The 19,185-nt window shown below is 42.3% G+C and overlaps 1 protein-coding gene and 1 pseudogene across 7 annotated transcripts in view; both read right to left on the minus strand.

Moving 5' to 3' along the window:
* The window catches only part of TJP1 (tight junction protein 1), a 259,464-nt gene that overhangs the window by 121,923 nt on the left and 118,356 nt on the right, over positions 1–19,185 (minus strand). The window lies entirely within an intron of this gene.
* LOC139178510 (U4 spliceosomal RNA) lies at positions 7,574–7,651 on the minus strand (annotated as a pseudogene).

Here is a 19,185-nt window from a genome sequence, read left to right on the forward strand (position 1 = left end):
CCAGCTAACAAAATCTGGAAGAAACAGTTAGGAAATCACTGCCTTATAATAATTGAAATAACAGATTCGTGTAATGATCATCAAAGGGTCAGCCCACCCATCAACGTTAGCATCAGTGAAAGTAAGACAAGCCTCCGAACGACGAGACTGGAAGCATGGGGGACCTCTTTAAAAAGGACACCTGCTCCAGGAGTGGCACTGAATGAAATTCACCCACTAGGCAACTTTCACAAACAGAAGTATAGGAGCTAGAGATGCATGTCAAATGATCCCAAAAGAAAGCAGCCACACAAATGCAGACTGCGGGAGGTTCTTTGTAGGAAAACAGACCAGTCTTCAAAGCAGATCAATAGGGCAAAAAGAAAAGAAAGGCAAGTTGGGACTGCTATGGACTTTATGTGGGCGGAATCCTTTCCAAATCTACCTGCTGCAAAGAGACAACTGGGAAAATTTAATTATGGACTAAGTGCTGACAATACCACGACATGACCATGGCTGGCAGCTACCTAAGCAAGGTCTCCTTTTTCAGGGGAGGCATATTGAAACATGCAGAGCTGAAATAGCACCATGGGACTTGCTTGAAAATACTTCAGCAAAGAGAAAACTTTTAAAACAGAGGCCAAAAAAAAGGCAGCAAAATACTGAAAATTGTTGAATCCAAATGATGGGCATTTAAGAGGTTTAATGCATTATTCTTTCTACTTCAGGGTAGGTTTGAATGGTGGTATGCATTTGAAATTTGTTATGAAAATACACCCGTCAGCACAGGTAGATACATTGCAAATAACTGTCATAAATTCCCGCAAAACCCCTTTGGATGTCCCATTGCAATGTGATGTGACAGCTCTTCTTGGCATGAGGGAGAGTCCTTCTTTTCCCCTCCTTGAATCTGGGCAGCAGCATGACTTGTTTCAAAGGGCGAACACAGCACAAGCAGAGGCCTGAAAAGCACCTGGCTTGCTCTCTTTCATTGCAGACACCCCTGTGACCCCCAGGAAGGAACCCAGGTTAGCCTGCAGAAGCAGTCACAGGGGAAAGAAATGAGATGCTCAGGCTGACAGTCTGCCGGCCTCCAGACATACGAGCAAGGAAATTCTAGATCCACAGTCCCTGCCAAGTCTCAGGCTGATGGCATCTGTGTGAGTGAGCCCAGGTGAGTCTAGCAAAAGGAACCACTCAGCTCATCTGAGCCCAAACAGCCAGCCCACAGAACCATGATTACGTTTAAAGATGCTAAGTATGGGGGTGCCTGTTACAAAGCAAGGACAAACTGATATGTAAACTAAACCTGTAGGAGTACTACACAAACATATGCAAAACATCATCAGCTTCTTAGAACTGTGGGGCAAAGGCACGTACCCGGTCAGGGTATCTGAATGGGAGTTTCAGGGCACTGGAAAATGATGCACTGAAACTGCTCTAGAGACAGGGCTGGCTTGAGTAGTCTGCCTCCTTTTGTATGTATAATGAGAGCTAAAAAACCAATCAGTCCCTCCACAGATAGAGGCAAGTATGCCAGATAAACTTAAGGGAACATTTTTTTTTCTTTTCAGAACTAAAAAGGTCTGGCTGTGACCCTGGTCACCGTGATCAGACGTGACACAAAAGCCTTTGGGATGGTTGGTGGATGGCCCTGCCTGTCTCCTCAGACACACCCCAACTAGCCAGTGCTAGAGAGAGCCTGGCTGACCCTCCCTCCCCCTAGGGCCGCACTGGGGCTGCCTGGCACCCAGGAACACATCTGGGCCACCTTCCAACAGGGCAGATTTCACCCTGTGAACCCCAAGAACAAATCATGTCTCCTCTTTACGACAGATGTTCACCAGCGGATGATGGATTCCTGGGATTAGAGAGTGCTCAGGGTGTCACGGATAAACTAGGCAAAGTCACTGAGGTACACAGGGATGCTTCAGCTAAGGTATTTTTACTAAAAGAAAATATGAAAAGATTTTAAACTATGATCAATTTAGCTGATTTACACAGCTTTAAAATGATCTTCGTAAGGACTGTGTAGCTCATCTTAGTGTCATTAGCGAAATATTGTACTTGTAAAAGAAAATTTCAACATAGTTAAATATTTCTCCAAATTATTTCTCCATAATAGCTATTTATTTGGAAATATTTGAAAGTTAATTTGCTCCTTTAATTTTTGATGAATATGACCATTTTCAGTAAACTAGAATTACTTTTCACACCCCTGCCACCACATTTACATGCTAATTTATCCAGTCTCTTCATTTATATTTTTAAAGGTGCAGTATGGTTTTTTGGAAGTACATTTTTTGTTTGTTTGTTTGTTTCCTTTATTTATTTTTGGCTGTGTTGGGTCTTCGTTGCCATGTGGACTTTTCTCTAGTTGCAGTTATCCAGGGCTATTCTCTAGTTGCAGTGCCCAGGTTTCTGATTGCAGTGGGTTCTCTGTTGCTGAACACAGACTCTAGATGCACGGGCTTCAGTAGTTGTGGCACTTGGCCTCAGCAGTTGTGGTTCCCAGGCCCCAGAGTACAGGCTCAATAGTTGTGGCGCACAGGTTTAGTTGCTCCATGGCAAGTGGGATCTTCCTGGATCAGGGATCGAACCCGTGTCTCCTGCATTGGCAGGCAAATTATTTACCACTGAGCCACTAGGGAAGGTCCCTATAAGTACATTTTTTTTAAAGCACAAGAATCTTGAAAGTAAATAACCATATTTTATAGTATTTTGAATTAGCAAATTATTATTCAGTAAATGCTATAAACCACGCGGGAGACCTGGGTTCAATTCCTGGGTTGGGAAGATCTCCTGGAGAAGGAAATGGCAACCCACTCCAGAACTCTTGCCTGGAAAATCCCATGGACAGAGGAGCCTGGTAGGCTACAGTCCACTGGGTCGCAAAGAGTTGGACATGACTGAGCAACTTCACTCACTCACTCAAATGCTGTAAAAGCTTTTTTGGACTATGGATTTGGATTAACATTATGCAACAAGGTTTAACAATATTTTGGGGAAGAACGGACTTAAAAAAGTGGCTGCTTTGTTATCTGTGAAACTACACTTACAGAGGACACATGGAAATCTGAGGCTGAGCTGAAGGTACACCAGGAACTAAGGGCCCCAGACACATCCCTCACCTGGGAGAGGCTTTGAGCTCCTGGCAGCTCTGCCTTCTCTTCTGGAAAGGGCCACACAAAGGGCTAGGAAAAGCCATTAACTCATTATCTTTCTACTTAAAACTAAAACAAATGTTCTCTTTGGCTAACAAAGTGTGGACACACATGCTGAAAGCATCAAAGAGAACGTGATGGAAATATCTGGAAAAGGTCTTCTGGGACTAAGGTTTCCTTATCTACACAGCAGTGGGGGTGGGAGATGGGGGCTGACTCCGAGGGATTTGTGTGGGTGGGGCCGGGCTGGATTAATTCTAAGACCCTTTCCAGCCATGACTTTCAGTGATCTGAACAGTCAAAAACTGAAGATCCTTTTCATTCCTGAGGCCATGAGGCCACTGTGGGATGTGGTTATTTGGAGGTCTTACAAGTTTGGGAAATATACATATTATAAAACTATATACTTTGTTTCTATGAAAAGCTAACATTAGACCAGTTCAATCTTAAATGTGATTAAAAATTTCCACAAGAGAGTACATATTTATATAAAATGAAAAGCTTTATAACAACTGGGCAAATTAAAAAACACATAAAAATCCAACTTAATTTAAATCTGTGTGTGAGAGTTATGTTTTGAAAGGGTGTGGTTTCCTGGCTGGGTTGTTTGGAAACATTCTGACAAAGCCAAATTCACTTTTCTGATATCCTAAATCAGCAAGGAACAGGCGCCTAAAATAGCACAGAAATGGATATTCCTATACATATAATTAATTTAAATCAACTAAGAACAGTGATTTTTAAAAGATTTGTAATCTGTATTCTCCTAATTCCCTTTTAGAGATAGTCTACACAATTAGCTGGATTGGAAAATGTAGCAACATTTCGCATACTTTTCACTCATTCACTCATTAATCCTCAGCAAATATTTCTTCCTTGGTGGCTCAGACAGTAAAGAATTGCCTGCAACGCAGGAGAGCCAGCCAGGTTCTATCCCTAGGCCACGAAGATCCCCTAGAGAAGGGAATGGCAACCCACTCCAGTATTCCTGCTTGGGAAATCCTATGGACAGATGAACCTGGTGGGGTCGCACGACTGAGTGACTAACACTTAATTTTTTACAAATATTTATATATCTCTTAGTATGTGCCAGAAGTAATGTCTGTTAATTTTTTTTCCAGTTTTTCTTTTTCATACTCCTGCTTTTGCTAGGTATGAGGCCATATTCAGATGACTCAAGCATACTTATAAAATTGAAATATAGTTGATTTACAACACTGTGTTAATTTCTGCTAAATAAATAAATAATTTTAAAAGAATACCTTTAAAATATGGTACTAAAACCAGAATGCTTTCTTACTAAGGGAGAAACACACCCCTCAGGGTCACCCCTCACATTGCAGTGTCAGCAGGAACAAAGAGATATTCAAGTACTTTCTTACTGTTCACCATCCCCATCCCCCACAAGGGAAGCACAGTTCCGGATGGACTTAACTTGTGCTTCTCCGACTATTGTTAAGAGAAGTTATTCTTGTAATGACCAACTTTTAGAGAGTCAATCCAGGACACAGCAATAACAGACAAAAAAACATAATAATATAACATTTAGCAAGTAATTATACACATATTATTGCTTTAACCTAAAAAATAGGTACTGATGGAAATTATATTATTCTGCATTATTTCTCTGTTATATAAATGTTATTATTTAAATAAAACAACAACAGAATTTGTTGAGTGGCAATCAGTAGTAATTAACAGGAGAAAAATGATGCATGAGAAATATATAACAATATTTTTAAATGTTTCTTGTGTCCTCTGATACAGCAATTTAGTTCATTTAAAATCATTTATTAGATATTTAGATTTTGTAGACTGTAATGGTACAACTATTCTGTGTCATACTGTAATGGTGCATACATGACTATGAGCTTGTCAGAACACACAGAACTGTACAACACAAAGAATGAACTCTTAATGTTAGCTATGGGCATTGAGTGAGTGAGTGAAGTGAGTGAAAGTCGCTCAGTTGTGTCTGACCCCTTGCGACCCCATGGACTATACAGTCCATGGAATTCTCCAGCCCATAATATTGGAATGGGTAGCCTTTCCCTTCTCCTGGGGATCTTCCCAACCCAGGGATCGAACCCAGGTCTCCCAATTTGCAGGCGAATTCTTTACCCGCTGAGCCACAAGGGAAGCCCAGCTATGGACATTAGTTATTTTAAATGTTAAGTCCCTCTGCATTTAATAACTTTTTTTCCTTCAGCACATTTTGTCTTGTATTAGTATGCCACTGTGGCTCTCTTACAGTCACTGCATGATATGTCTTTCCCATTCTTTTACTTTCAACCCCTGTGAATCTAATGGACTTTTAAAAAAATCCAGCCTGACAATCTGTGAATTTTGATTGGAGTCTTTAATCCATGCACGTTTAGTTTTATAACTTATCTAGTTGGAAGTATCTCTACCATCTGGATATTTATTTTCTATACGACTCTGTGTTTTGTTCCTCTATTCCTCCTCTATTGCCTCTTTTTCAGTAAGTAGATGTTTTGTTATGTATCATTTTCATTTTTTCATGGACCTTTGGACTATTTTTGGTTTTAGTTATCTTCCTGCATGCTAGGTCACTTCAGTCATGTCTGACTCTTTGCAATCCCATGGACTGTAGCCCGCCAGGTTCCTCTGTCCATGAGCTTCTCCAGGCAAGAATACTGGAGTGGGTTGCCTTTTCCTTCTGCAGGGGATCTTCCTGACCCAGGAATCAAACCTGGGTCTCCTGCATTGCAGTCAGATACTTTACCGTCTGAGCCACTATTATTTAACTATGATACACACACACACAAATGTCCTGTTCCTTTCTGCTCCACAACACCATAGGGTATTAGTATCATTACTCTGTTTCCTTTCCCTATAATACCTGCCTGCCTTTATCAAGCCCACAGGACAATGATGCCTGGTGTCAGTCCAGTGCGATGACATCAAGCTAAATATCCTCTCAACAAAAACGAGCAGGTTTTCAGACTTGTAGTAATTCATTTCCACCTCTCCAAAAATGTCCACCCACTTCATATCTACAGGCTTGTTAAGCAGGTTGTCTGCATCTATAAATTCATCAAATGAGCTACATCTAAAAGATCCACTGCTTTATAAAAACTCTTCATTTTGAAACAATTACAGATTCAGGAGAAACTGCAAAGCAATGTACAGGGAAGTTTCATGTTGCCTTCACCATGACCACACTGAGGTCAGCACCAAACACATCCCCAGGACAACGCTGCTACCAAAAATGTACACTGGACAACCAGAGACTGTCTGGATTTCATGAGCTGTCTGTGCATGGGTGCCTGCTCTATGCTGCTCTTTTTAACCACAATCACCACCCCCTCCCAAGACATTCACTCACACTCGGCCTTTCCCACAGGGCTCCCTCCTATCAGCCCCTCATAACCACACCCATCCTGTCCCCCATTCCCTGACCCAGCAACTAGTGATCTGATCTTCATCTCTGTAATTACATTGCTTCACAAATATTACATACATGTAATCACAAGGTATGTAAACTTTCAGAACTGGCTTTTTTCACTTGGCACAGTTTCCCTGAGATTTCCACAAGCTGCTGCACATCCCAGTGGCTCGTTCCCTCTTGGTGCTGAGTGGTGTCCAGGGTACGGATGGATCAAAGTCTGCTCAACCCTCACTCACTGAAGGATACCGTCATGGGCAAACCCTATGAGTGTCTGTGTACCGATCCCAGCATGGAAATAACTCCTTACTTCTCTGGGATAAATGCCCAAGAATTCAAAAGCTGAGTCCCTACAGTGAATCCATGTTTAGTTCTGAAAGGAACTGCCCACCTATTTTCCAGGAAAGCTGTACCACTTTACATCCTCACAGCAAGGACTGAGGGATCCAGATGCTCTGCGTCTTCGGTATTGTCCATAGGTTACCCTTTAGCCACTCTGATGACTAAGTGTGTAATGATATCTGAGATGGTTTTAGTCTGCATTTCCCTAATGGCTAATGATATTGAACAGCTTGTCAGGTGTGGGTTTTCTTTTTTTTTTTGGCACACCACAAGATCTTCATCCAGAGCCCAGGAACTGAACCCAGGCTCTTGGCCCTGAAACTGCAAAGTCCTAACCACTGAACTGCCAGGAAATTCCCCCATTTTCCCAACAAATTTTTCTTTACTGTTATTTTGAGAATTCTTTAAACAGTTTAGATATAAGCTGTTTGGATTTGTTGGATTCCTGGTTTGCAAACACTTTTTTCTGGTAAATAGCTTATCTGAATCCTTTCAATAGACTCTTTCCCAGAGCAAAGGCTGTTTTGATGAATTCGAACTTATCAATTTTTCCCTCTTATGAATCACACTTTTGGTATCAAGTCTAAGAGTTCCCAGCCCTCTTCTAAGTCCTGAAGATCTTTTCATACATTGTTTTCTAGAAGTTCTATAGTTTTACGTTTTACATTTAAGTTTGTCTATCTTTTTTTTTTTTTCAATTAGCAATAATCGCACCTCATAAACCTCACTGGTTATGATACTGCCACTATGCAAAGCTTGTCTATCATTCTTCAGCTCAATTCAGTCCCTCGGTTGTGTATGACTCTTTGCGAACCCATGGACTGCATCACACCAGGCTTCCCTGTCCACCACCAACTCCCAGAACTGGCTCAAAGTCATGTCCATTGAGTCGGTGATGCCATCCAACCATCTCATCCTCTATTGCCCACTTCTCCTCCTGCCTTCAATCTTTCCCAGCATCAGGGTCTTTTCCAATGAGTCAGTTCTTTGCATCAGTTGGCCAAAGCATTGGAGCTTCAGCTTCAGCTTCGGTCCTTCCAATGAATATTCAGGACTGATTTCCTTTAGGATTGACTGGTTTGATCTCCTTGCTGTCCAAGGGACTCTCAAGAGTCCTCTTCAACACCTCAGTTCAAAAGCATCAATCTTCAGCACTCAGCTTTCTTTATGGTCCAACTTTCATATCCATACATGACTACTGGAAAAACCATGACTTTGACTTTGTGGGCAAAATAATGTCTCTGATTTTTAATGACTTTGACTTTGGGGGCAAAGTAATGTCTCTGATTTTTAATACGCTGAGTTTGTCATAGCCTTTCTTCCAAGGAGCAAGCGTCTTTTAATTTCATGGATGTAATCAGCAGTGATTTTGGAGCCCAAGAAAATAAAATCTGTCACTGTTTCCATTGTTTCCCCATCTATTTGCCATGAAGTGATGGGATCAGATGCCATGATCTTCATTTTTGGAACGTTGAGTTTTATGACAGCTTTTTCACTCTCTGCTTTCACTTTCATCAAGAGGTTCTTTAGTTCCTCTTTGCTTTCTGCCATAAGTGTGGTGTCATCTGCATATCTGAGGCTATTGATATTTTTCCTAGCAATTTTGATTCCAGTTTGTGCTTCATCCAGCCTGGCACTTTGCATGATGTACTCCACATATAAGTTAAATGAGCAGGGTGACAATATACAGCTTTGACATACTCTTTCCCCAATTTGGAATCAGTCTGTTATTCCATGTCCAGTACTAACTGTTGCTTCTTGACCTGCATACAGGTTTCTCAGGAGGCAGGTAATGTGGTCTGGTATTCCCATCTCTTTAAGAATTTTCCACAGTTTGTTGTGATCCACACAATCAAAAGCTTTAGTGTAGTCAATGAAGCAGAAGTAGATGTTTTCCTAGAATTCTCTTGCTTTGTCTATGATCCAACCGATGTTGGCAATTTGATCTCCAGTTCCTCTGCCTTCTCTAAATCCAGCTTGAACATCTGGAAGCTCTCAAGTTTACATACTATTGAAGCCTAGCTGGGAGAATTTTCAGCATTACTTTGTTAGTGTGTGAGATGAGTGCAATTGTGTGGTAGTTTGAACATTCTTTGGCATTGCCTTCCTTTGGGATTGGAATGAAAACTGACCTTTTCCAGTCCTGTGGCCACTGCTGAGTTTTCCAAATTTGCTGGCATATTGAGTACATCATCTTTTAGGATCTGAAATACTCAACTGGAATTCCATCACCTCTGCTAGCTTTGCCTATAGTAATGCTTTCCAAGGCCCATCATCATTTTTAAACTACCCAAATGGATAAGTTACACCTCTCTCAGAGAAAATAGTTTTAAAGCAAAAATATAATTTGAACTTGTGGAAACAAAGTTTTAGTTTAATGGAGAAAGTTGCCCTTATCTGATGACTTAACTTTTAAACAGTCATTAAAAAATGAGTCATCTTCTCACCATATGAGTTTTTGCCTCAACCTAAACATAACAGCAAACAACTTGGGTGCAGTTGCTCCATCTTTTCCTAGGTTTCTTACACATCGTCAAAGACCATCAAGCAGTTCCGAAGAAATAGCATACAAATATTCAGACCTCTTTTCTCCATTCTCATCTTCAGCGTGTATCCAAATCAGAGAAGGACATGCCTTTTATCTGCACTTTGGAAAAAGGATTTGGGGGGTGAGAGTGTAGGGAATACCATTTTATGTCAGGTCAAAGGTTTAATATCACATGATGCCTGAGAACACCACCAGCCATTGGGTCGACAATCTCTTTGCATTTCTATAAATGCAAACATTGCATTAAGTGCTTCTAAACATTCTGAGGGAGAAGGCAATGGCACCCCACTCCAGTACTGCTGCCCGGAAAATTCCATAGATGGAGGAGCCTGGTGGGCTGCAGTCCATGGGGTCGCTAAGAGTCAGACACGACTGAGTGACTTCACTTTCACTTTCTACTTTCATGCACTGGAGAAGGAAATGGCAACCCCTCCAGTGTTCTTGCCTGGAGAATCCCATGGACGGAGAAGCCTGGTAGGCTGCAGTCCATGGGGTCGCACAGAGTTGGACACGACTGAAGCGACTTGGCAGCAAACATTCTGAGGAAGCTGAAAAGTAACCAAACACTTACATTAGGAAAGCATCTCAGGTGAATCTTTTTAGGAGTGTTGTGTATGAGGTGTGCAGGCATGTAGCATGTGAGACCAATTCAGTTTCTTCACTCAGACTAACTGGGATTCACATTTGCTCTGTCTGCTAAACAGACAGATAAAGAGAGTAGGACAAGATATCAACAACCTTGCACTGTTTGCTTACTGAGATATCATTTAAACCTTCACAGAAACGAAAGAAAGTGTTAGTTGCTCAGTCATGCCTGACTCGCCCAGCCCATGGACTATAGTCTGCCAGGCTCCTCCACCTCTGGGATTTTCCAGGCAAGAATATTGGAGTGGGTTGCCATTTCCTTCTCCAGGGAATCTTCCTGACACAGGGCTCAAACCCGGGTCTCCTGCATTGCAGGCAGACTCTTTATGGTTTGAGCCACAGAAATGAAGATGATCTGAAATGTCAATTTACAAATCAAAACACCTCACACCTGGGTAGAACACTTCTGCTGCCCCGAACTGACGCACCCCTGACCTACTGCAGAAGCAGAATGTTGGACATGCCCTGACAGGATCAGATCTAAGCCACACAGCCCAAAACGTCTGCCAGGGAGATTTCCTCTTTCTTGCCCACGTGGCACATTACTGCAACTTCTGGATCAGGAAATGTAACCTTCCTCAGTTTCATAGAGTAGTCAAACAATAAGGTCATATTGCATTCCTATGGCCTGCCAGAGATTCTTCCACACCAGCTAGTCTCAATTGCATATTGGTGTCTTTAGCAGAGATAGAGGACTTTTGATTGACTGGGAAATACCTGCCTATCTCAGCCCCAGTTGGTGGGCTCCCCTCTGAACTTCCACAGCCCCCTCCCCATGCCCTGCCCCCGCTCCGTTCTGGGTGCTGCACTCTAGGCTCTGTTTGGGTCACCTGCTCTTCCTGATCCAGTCCTCCTGGTCCCCGTGCATCTTTTTATCTGTTGTTAAAATTTCATGGTCATTCTGTCTTTTTCAGGAGGTCTGGGCGATGCTGCCACTGCTATTGCAATTGTTTTCATTTTAATTATCTGAATCCTTAGAAAGCATGATCAGAATGTTCACAATGTTTAACACTCTAACCAGCACTATCTCAACACAAAGCACACAGTTAACCAACAGTCAACACCGAATTCTTAATACTTGGGTTGCATCACCCTTAATTACACACTTAAACCTCCCCGGCTTGGTGATGCAACAATGGTGCATTTACTGTGACCTGCAAATCGTGGTGCCACCAGCGGTCAGCGCAGAAAGAGTGACAACTGGCAGAGAAGGCAAACAACCCACACAGGACCCATGAAACACTAAAATGGTGTTATTTCCAGCCCCTATTTGGGGGGAGGGGACCATCTTATGGGCTGTGTACTCCCCTTCACCCAACCTTCAGTACCCATCACCAGAAGCCAGGGTTTCATGTCCCAGGGTGTGATTTCTTGGGACACAGGATATTGAATGCTAGAATGAGGACATTCTGTGCCAAAGAAGTCAGTGAATCCCTCAGGGACACCACAGAAGAGCCTTCTAGGGGGCTCTGGGCCAGGATGACCCCACTCTCTGGTTCTGGTGGAATCTTTCTGGACAATCGGGGGAGATGGCTCAGAGAGCAGATAAACGGGCACACCTCCCCTCCTTCTCAGCTGCATCCCCACTTCATAACTAGACCAAAAGTTATAACTGTCCACAGCCTCCTCACTCCCCAAAAGGAAGAGGGGCAGGCTCTGAACCGGAGAGCACAGCGTACAGACTTCCTCAGACATCACTACTCAAGGCAAACGAGAGCTGCCCGCAGCAGCACCTGCCATGAACACAAAGCACTGGTCTTCACCAACCACTATATTTCTCTATTAGATGCCACACACCATTCTGCATGTTTGGGATACAAGAAAGAATAGAGAGAATGTCTCTCTCCTCAAAGAATCTCTCCTCCTAGAGAAGGAGACGATATATGAAAAAAGAACTAGAGAACGAGGGCTGAGAGCAGGTGGAGACAAGGGAAGCAGAGAACAAGGAGGTTTGCTTGGATGGGGGCTTGGGGAAGGCATGCCCAGGAGGCAGGTCAGTGGGAGGGTAACATCTGACACAGAAAAACGTGGCCCCGAGAATAAGTCCCTGTATTTCAAAGTTCTTGGACATTTCAAAGGGTGCCACCACTTCGAGGGCAGGAGCTGGCATTTCCCATGAGCAGCAAGGAGACCCCACCAAGGGTGCACGTGACTGCATGCAGTTGACAAGAAGGGGAGGCAAGCCTGGCAGCATTCCTGCCAGCCTAGAGGGCTGGGTTTCTCCGTGATGGGATGGTAGGGGCGCTGATCCCCACACCCCATGCAGTCCTGACTGGAGTCGGGTCTGGCAAGTCCATGACAAAGAGCTGACCAGGCAGAAGGGTAGGCGGAAAATATTTCAGCAAAAATATTTAACCCACTGAAGATAATTCATATCTGTGTACAAACAACCTGCTGATTAAAATGGATCCTTAACTGCTCATTAAAAGAAGGTCTGTCCTCCAGGACCTATACTTTGGAGCACTTAGTTACCACTGAATTGTAGTCACAGTATCAGCAAAGTAGAGAAAGGCTGCATTTATTTATATGCTATAACTTTACTTCTTTGACTAAGTAAATTTATACCATACACGTCAGTGGAGATGCTGTCCATTGATTCCACGTAGGGTCTGCTGGCAGAGCCCACAGGATGTGCTGAGAGAAGAGACGCCAGAACAGAGCAAGAGAGGAGCCAAGGAAAATGCTAAGATTTTTTTATCTAAGCTACTGAAAGTGTGGAGCCTCCAGCAAATAAGACCATATACTGTGTGGAAAACTAGGTTTTGGTGGCTGACGTCAGCAGCTAGTTTTGGCATGTTGTGCAAGAGGCTCGTGTGGATGTCCATGGAGAAACACTGGGTCAGTGTGGGAAATGTGATTGGACTTGAGGTCCAGGGTGAATACAGAGATCATCAGTGTGAGGTTCTCTCTGAAGCCATTGGTGGTGAGCTCACATAGCAGGGGCTGTGAATGCACAGAAGAGACCCAGGATGGAGCATGTCAGGGTCAGAAGTCAGGGAGAAGCGGCCCAGGTGACTACGAATGAGGAACCAACAAGACGGAGGACAGTGTCTTAGAAGTCAAGTGAGGCTGATGTTTGAAGGAGGAGGGACTGATCAACTGTGAACCATGGCAAATGCTGTCACCTGGCTAAGAAGGAGAACTGACCAAATGGACACCCCAAATCCTCACAAAAGGTACTTTAAACCAGTTTGTAATCTTTTAATAAGTCCTTATAATTAAACATGACATTTACAGACATGTTTATCTCCTTTCCTAAATCTCACTGAAATGACACCAAGTTATAAACACACAGGACAAAGAGACAGCACTGGTCAGGAAGTGTCTCCTTCCTCTCCCTCTCCCCTAAAACCTTAATCAGACCCTGGAATCTATTCCAGACAACATCCCAACAGACCCTCAAAATGCATGAAGCAAAAACTGACAAAGATGAAAAGCCCCTCCTTGCAGTTAGGAACTGCAGGCTCCTCTCAGCAGGTCTGATTAAAAGTGTATAGCACTAAATACTTGAATGGAAAATGCTGGAAGGTCTCAAATTAATAACCTAACTTCCTACCTCAACAAACTGGGGGTGGGGTAGGGAGAGCAAAATCAAGCCAAAGTGAACAGAAGGAAGTAATACAGATAAGACTAAAACCCAGCAAAATTAAAAACAGAAAAATAAAAGATAAAAGCAAAAATCAGAAGGCTGGTTCTTGGGGGAGGAGGATCAATAAAATTGAACAAAAGTCTAATAAGACTGACAAATATAAAAAGAGAGAAAACACAAAAGACCATTATCAGGAATGAAATAAGGGACATCAGTACAAATCCCATAGTCAATGATAAAATAACAAGGAAATCCCATGAACAACCTTTTCAGAAATTTGAAAATTCAAAAGAAATGGACTAAATACCTCAAACCCCACAAACTACCAAAACTCAACCAAGATCAAATAATCAATCTGAATAGTCTTGTCACCTTTAAAAAATGCATATATAACTTTAAAGCTTCCAAAAGATAAATTTCCAGGGCCAAAAGGATTCACTGGAGAATTCTACCAAGCATTTAAGTGAGAATTAACACTAATCAAGGGCGACCCTGGTGGCTCAGCAGTAAAGAATCCGTCTGCCAATGCAGGAGACAAGGGTTCAACCTCTGGGTCAGCCAGATCCCCTGGAGGAGGAAATGGCAACTCACTCCACTATTCTCGCCTAGAGAATCTCATGAACAGAGAAGCCTGGCAGGCTAAAGTCCATGGATTAGCACAGAGTCAGCTGTGACTGAGTGACTAAACACTACCACCACCACTAACAAAAATCCCTATAAGATATTTATTGATACAATATTATTTCAAAGTATATATAGGAAGAAGTATATATTAAGAAGAGGTGGCAAGAATACATACAACTATACAAAAAAGATCTTCAAGACCCAGATAATCATGATGTGACCCAGATCACTCACCTAGAGCTAGACATTCTGGAGTGCAAAGTCAAATGGGCCTTAGGAAGCATCACTACAAGCAAAGCTAGTGGAGGCAATAGAATTCCAGTTGAGCTATTTCAAATCCTAAAAGCTGATGCTGTGAAATTGCTCCACTCAATATGCCAGCACATTTGGAAAACTCAGCAGTGGCCACAGGACTGGAAAAGGTCAGTTTTCATTCCAATCCCAAAGAAAGGTAATGCCAAAGAATGCTCAAGCTACCACACAATTGCATTCATCTCACATGCTAGCAAAATAATGCCCAAAATTCTCCAAGCCAGGCTTCAACAGTACATCAACCATGAACTTCCAGATGATCAAACTGGATTTAGAAAAGGCAGAGGAACCAGAGATCAAATTGTCAACATCCGAAGGGTCATCAAAAAAGCAAGAGAGTTCCAGAAAAACATCTACTTCTGCTTTATTGACTATGCATGCCAAAGCCTTTGACTGTGTGGATGACAACAAACTGCGGAGAATTCTTAAAGAGATGGGAATATCAGACCACCTTACCTGCCTCCTGAGAAATCTGTATGCAGGTCAGGAAGCAACAGTCAGAACTGGACATGGAACAACAGACTGGTTCCAAACTGGGAAAAAGAGTATGTCAAGGCTGTATATTGTCACCCTGCTTATTTAACTTAGATGCAGAGTACATCATGTGAAATGCCAGGCTGGATGAAGCACAAGCTGGAATCAAAACTGCTGGGAGAAATATCAATAACCTCAGATATACAGATGACACCGTCCTTCTGGCAGGAACAGAAAAAGAACTAAAGAGCCTCTTGATGAAAGTGAAAGTGGAGAGTGAAAAAGCTGTCTTAAAACTCAACATTCAAAAAATGAAGATCATGGTATCTGATCCTTCACTTCATGGCAAATAGATGGAGAAACAATGGTAACAGTGACAGACTTTATTTCCTGGGCTCCAAAATCACTGCAGATGGTTAATGCAGCCATGAAATCAAAGGACTCTCGCTCCTTGGAAGAAAAAATATGACCAACCTAGACAGCATATTAAAAAGCAGAGACATTACTTTGCCCACAAAGGTCTATCTAGTCAAAACTATGGTTTTTCCAGTAGTCATGTATGGATGTGAGAGTTGGACTATAAAGAAAGCTGAATGCTGAAGAATTGATGCTTTTTAACTGTGGTGTTGGAGAAGACTCTCCAGAGTCCCTTGGACTGCAAGGGGATCAAACCTGTCAATCCTAGAGGAAATCAGTCCTGAATATTCATTGGAAGGACTGATGCTGAAGCTAAAGCTCCAATACTTTGGCCATCTGATGCAAAGAACTGACTCACTGGAAAAGACCCTGATGGTGGGAAAGATTGAAGGCAGGAGGAGAAGGGGACGACAGAGGATGAGATGGTTGGATGGCATCACCGACTCAATGGATATGAATTTGAGCCAGCTCTGGGAGTTGGTGATGGACAGGGAAGCCTGGCATGCTACAGTCCATGGGGTTGCAGAGTCGGACATGACTGAGTGACTGAAGTGAACTGAATACATAGGAAGGCAAAGAAATTAGAGTAGGTAGATTCATTTTGAAAAAATAAATTAAATGGGAGGAATCAAGTCTATGTGGTCTCAGGAATCAAGTCTGTGTGGTTTATTACACATCTACAGTAACCAAGACTATGTGGTATGGACAAAGATCGGTATTACCAATACAGACATGCCCGATTCGTCTTGATAAAGGTGCAATTCCAAGGAAGGACAGCTTTTCGAACAAGCAGTGCTCTAGCAATTAGACATTCATTGGCCAAAAAAAAAAAAAGAATATGGACCAAAATCTCACATCTTATACATAAACTAATTCAAAACTGATCAGACACTTAAATGCAAAACGTTTAGTGGAAAAAAAAAGAAAATCTTCAGGATCTCAGGTTAGGTAAATATTCATTGGAAGGACTGATGCTAAAGCTGAAGCTCCAATACTTTGGCCACCTGATGCAAAGAACTGACTCATTGGGAAAAACCCTGATGCTGGGAATTATTGAGGGCAAAGGGAGAAGGGGGAGACAGAGGATGAGATGGTTGGATGGCATCACCGACTCAACGAACATGAGCTTGAGCAAACTCCAGAAGATAGTGAAGCACAGGGAAACCTGGCATGCTGCCATTCATGGGGTCAAAAGAGCTGGACATGACTGAGTGAATGAACAACAAGAACAAAGATTTCCAAAACTCAACATCGAAAGGACAACCCACCTGAGGAAATAGTGAAGAACTGCACATCATCAAACTTAAACACTTTTGCTCTGCCAAGGACCCTGTTAAGACGATGGAAAAGACAAGCCACAGACTTGAAGAAAATAATCGCAAACCACATACCTAACAGAGAGACTAAAATATATAAGTAACAGACGTTTCACTGAAGGGAATATTCACATGGTTATTAGCATGAAAAGATGTTCAACGTCCTGAGCCCTCAGGGAAATGCACATGCAGTGAGGTACCACTGCACATATATCAGTCAGAATCTGCTTTGTGACAATACCAAATGCCCAGAAAGGACCTAGGAAAACTGGGTCACTCATACATTGCTGGGCTGCCCAGCTGGTGCTAGTGGTAAAGAACCTGCCTCCAGATGCAGGAGACGCAGGTTCCACCCCTGGGTCCGGAAGATCCCCTGAAGCAGGACATAGCAACCCACTACCATATTCTTGCCTGGAGAATCCACAGAGGATCCTGACGGACTATAGTCCATAGGGTCACAAAGAGCCGGACGTTACTAAAGTGATTTAGTACACACGCATACGTTGTTGGTGGAAACTCGGTTTGGTAAAGCCACTCTAAAAATGTTTGGCAGTTTCTTATGAAAGTAAACATGCAATTAGTACACCCAGAAATTTCATTCTTGGGCATTTATCTCAGCAAAATTAAAACTGATATGCACACAAGAACTTGCACATGAATGTTCACAGTAGCTTTACTTATAAGAGTCCCAGACTAGAGTCAGTCCAGGTGTTCTTCAGCTGGTGAGTTACACTGGGGTCCAGCTATACCAGGGAATACTATTTGTCAATAAAAAGGAAAAACCAAGTTAAATCTGTAACAATTTGGCTGAATCCCCAGGAAATCCTATTGAGTGAAATAAGCCAATCCCAAAAGGTTCAGTCTGCACCGAATGCTTGATTCCATTTATATGACATTTGAAATTATAGTATCTTATAAACAAAGAATTAGCTGTTGTCAGGAGTTAGGGACCTGCCAGGGGAAGGGAAAAAGTTGCACGTGGTTATAAAAAAGCGACATATGAGAGCTTATTGTGGTCTTGGAAATAGTATTTTGACTGTAGTGGGAGATACACACAAATCTACACATGTTGCACAAGTGATGAAACTGTACAGAACTTAACACACACATACAAATAAAACTAAGGAAATATCAATAAGATCAGTGGACTGTATCAATGTCAATAACCTGGTTGTGATATTAAACTGTCCTTCTATAAAATGTTATAAATGGGGAAACTGAACAAAATATTCAAGGGACTTCTCTGTATTGATTTTCATAACTTCATGTGAAATTACAACTATCTGAATAAAATTTTAATTAAAAATATAAAAGCCTACATAAACAGATATATTCAGATCAAAGTGGTTTCATTTTTTTCTACAAACTTCATATTTAACACAATGGCCACGCTATAAAAACTGAATAAGAGGAACGGATACCCTGTGGTTATTTATCAACATATCAAAACTAAAATAAATACAAGTACATTCTAAAAATATATTCAAAGCTCTGTAAAATGTAATCAGACAAGGTTACTAAATGTTCTTGTTTTCCGGATCATGACAATGATTTCCTTACATCAAAACCTAGAAATGAATATCCTTTGTTGACTGACTTTTGCAATGAATGCTGTTCTACCACGATAACAATACCAAGGCAATGGTGGTTTTTTCATGAGCGGCTCCCTCATGGAGGGAGCAACCGTGCATTTGCATCTCCAGCAGGCGGTTGCAGGACCTTCTCCACATCACCACCAGGCTCCCACGAAGCAGGGAGAAGAAAGTGGATGCATCTCAGTACTTCCCCTCTAATAATACATGGAGACATGACCAGTCAGTCCATTCTTGTGCCATGACATTTTCAAAAGAAATCATGTAATTACTCGGAAAAAAAATACGTATTTACCAAATATGTATTTACCATGTGCAGGAAGTTAGGTGAGCAATGAAAGGTGGCCCCTTTAGCTAACTGACCAATAGCCACCTAATCCCACCGAACAGTTTATCAGTCCCACCCATGATACACCCACCAGTCCTCCAAAAATTGGGGGCCGAAAAGAACCCCTTACTGCCTTGTTGCTGTTCAGCTGCTCAGTCATGTCCGACTCTTTGTGACCCCTTGGACTGCAGCATGCCATATCCTTCTACCATCTCCCAGAGTTTGCTCCATTTTGTCAGTGATGCCATCCAACCAACTCATCCTCTGTCTACTGGTGGGACTATCCCTACTCTGGAACATGTTTTATACTGAAGTAACCTTTGGTGGTCACTGGACTCATTAGCTGCTCATAAATACTCCATGAATACATACATCTAATTAGAGTAGACTGAATTATGAGAAAAACTGGAGGATAGAGAATCTTGTTATATAACCTGCAGCTGTCA

Source organism: Bos indicus, chromosome 21 (genome assembly GCF_029378745.1).
Source record: "Bos indicus isolate NIAB-ARS_2022 breed Sahiwal x Tharparkar chromosome 21, NIAB-ARS_B.indTharparkar_mat_pri_1.0, whole genome shotgun sequence".
NCBI classification, from domain to species: Eukaryota; Metazoa; Chordata; class Mammalia; order Artiodactyla; family Bovidae; genus Bos; species Bos indicus.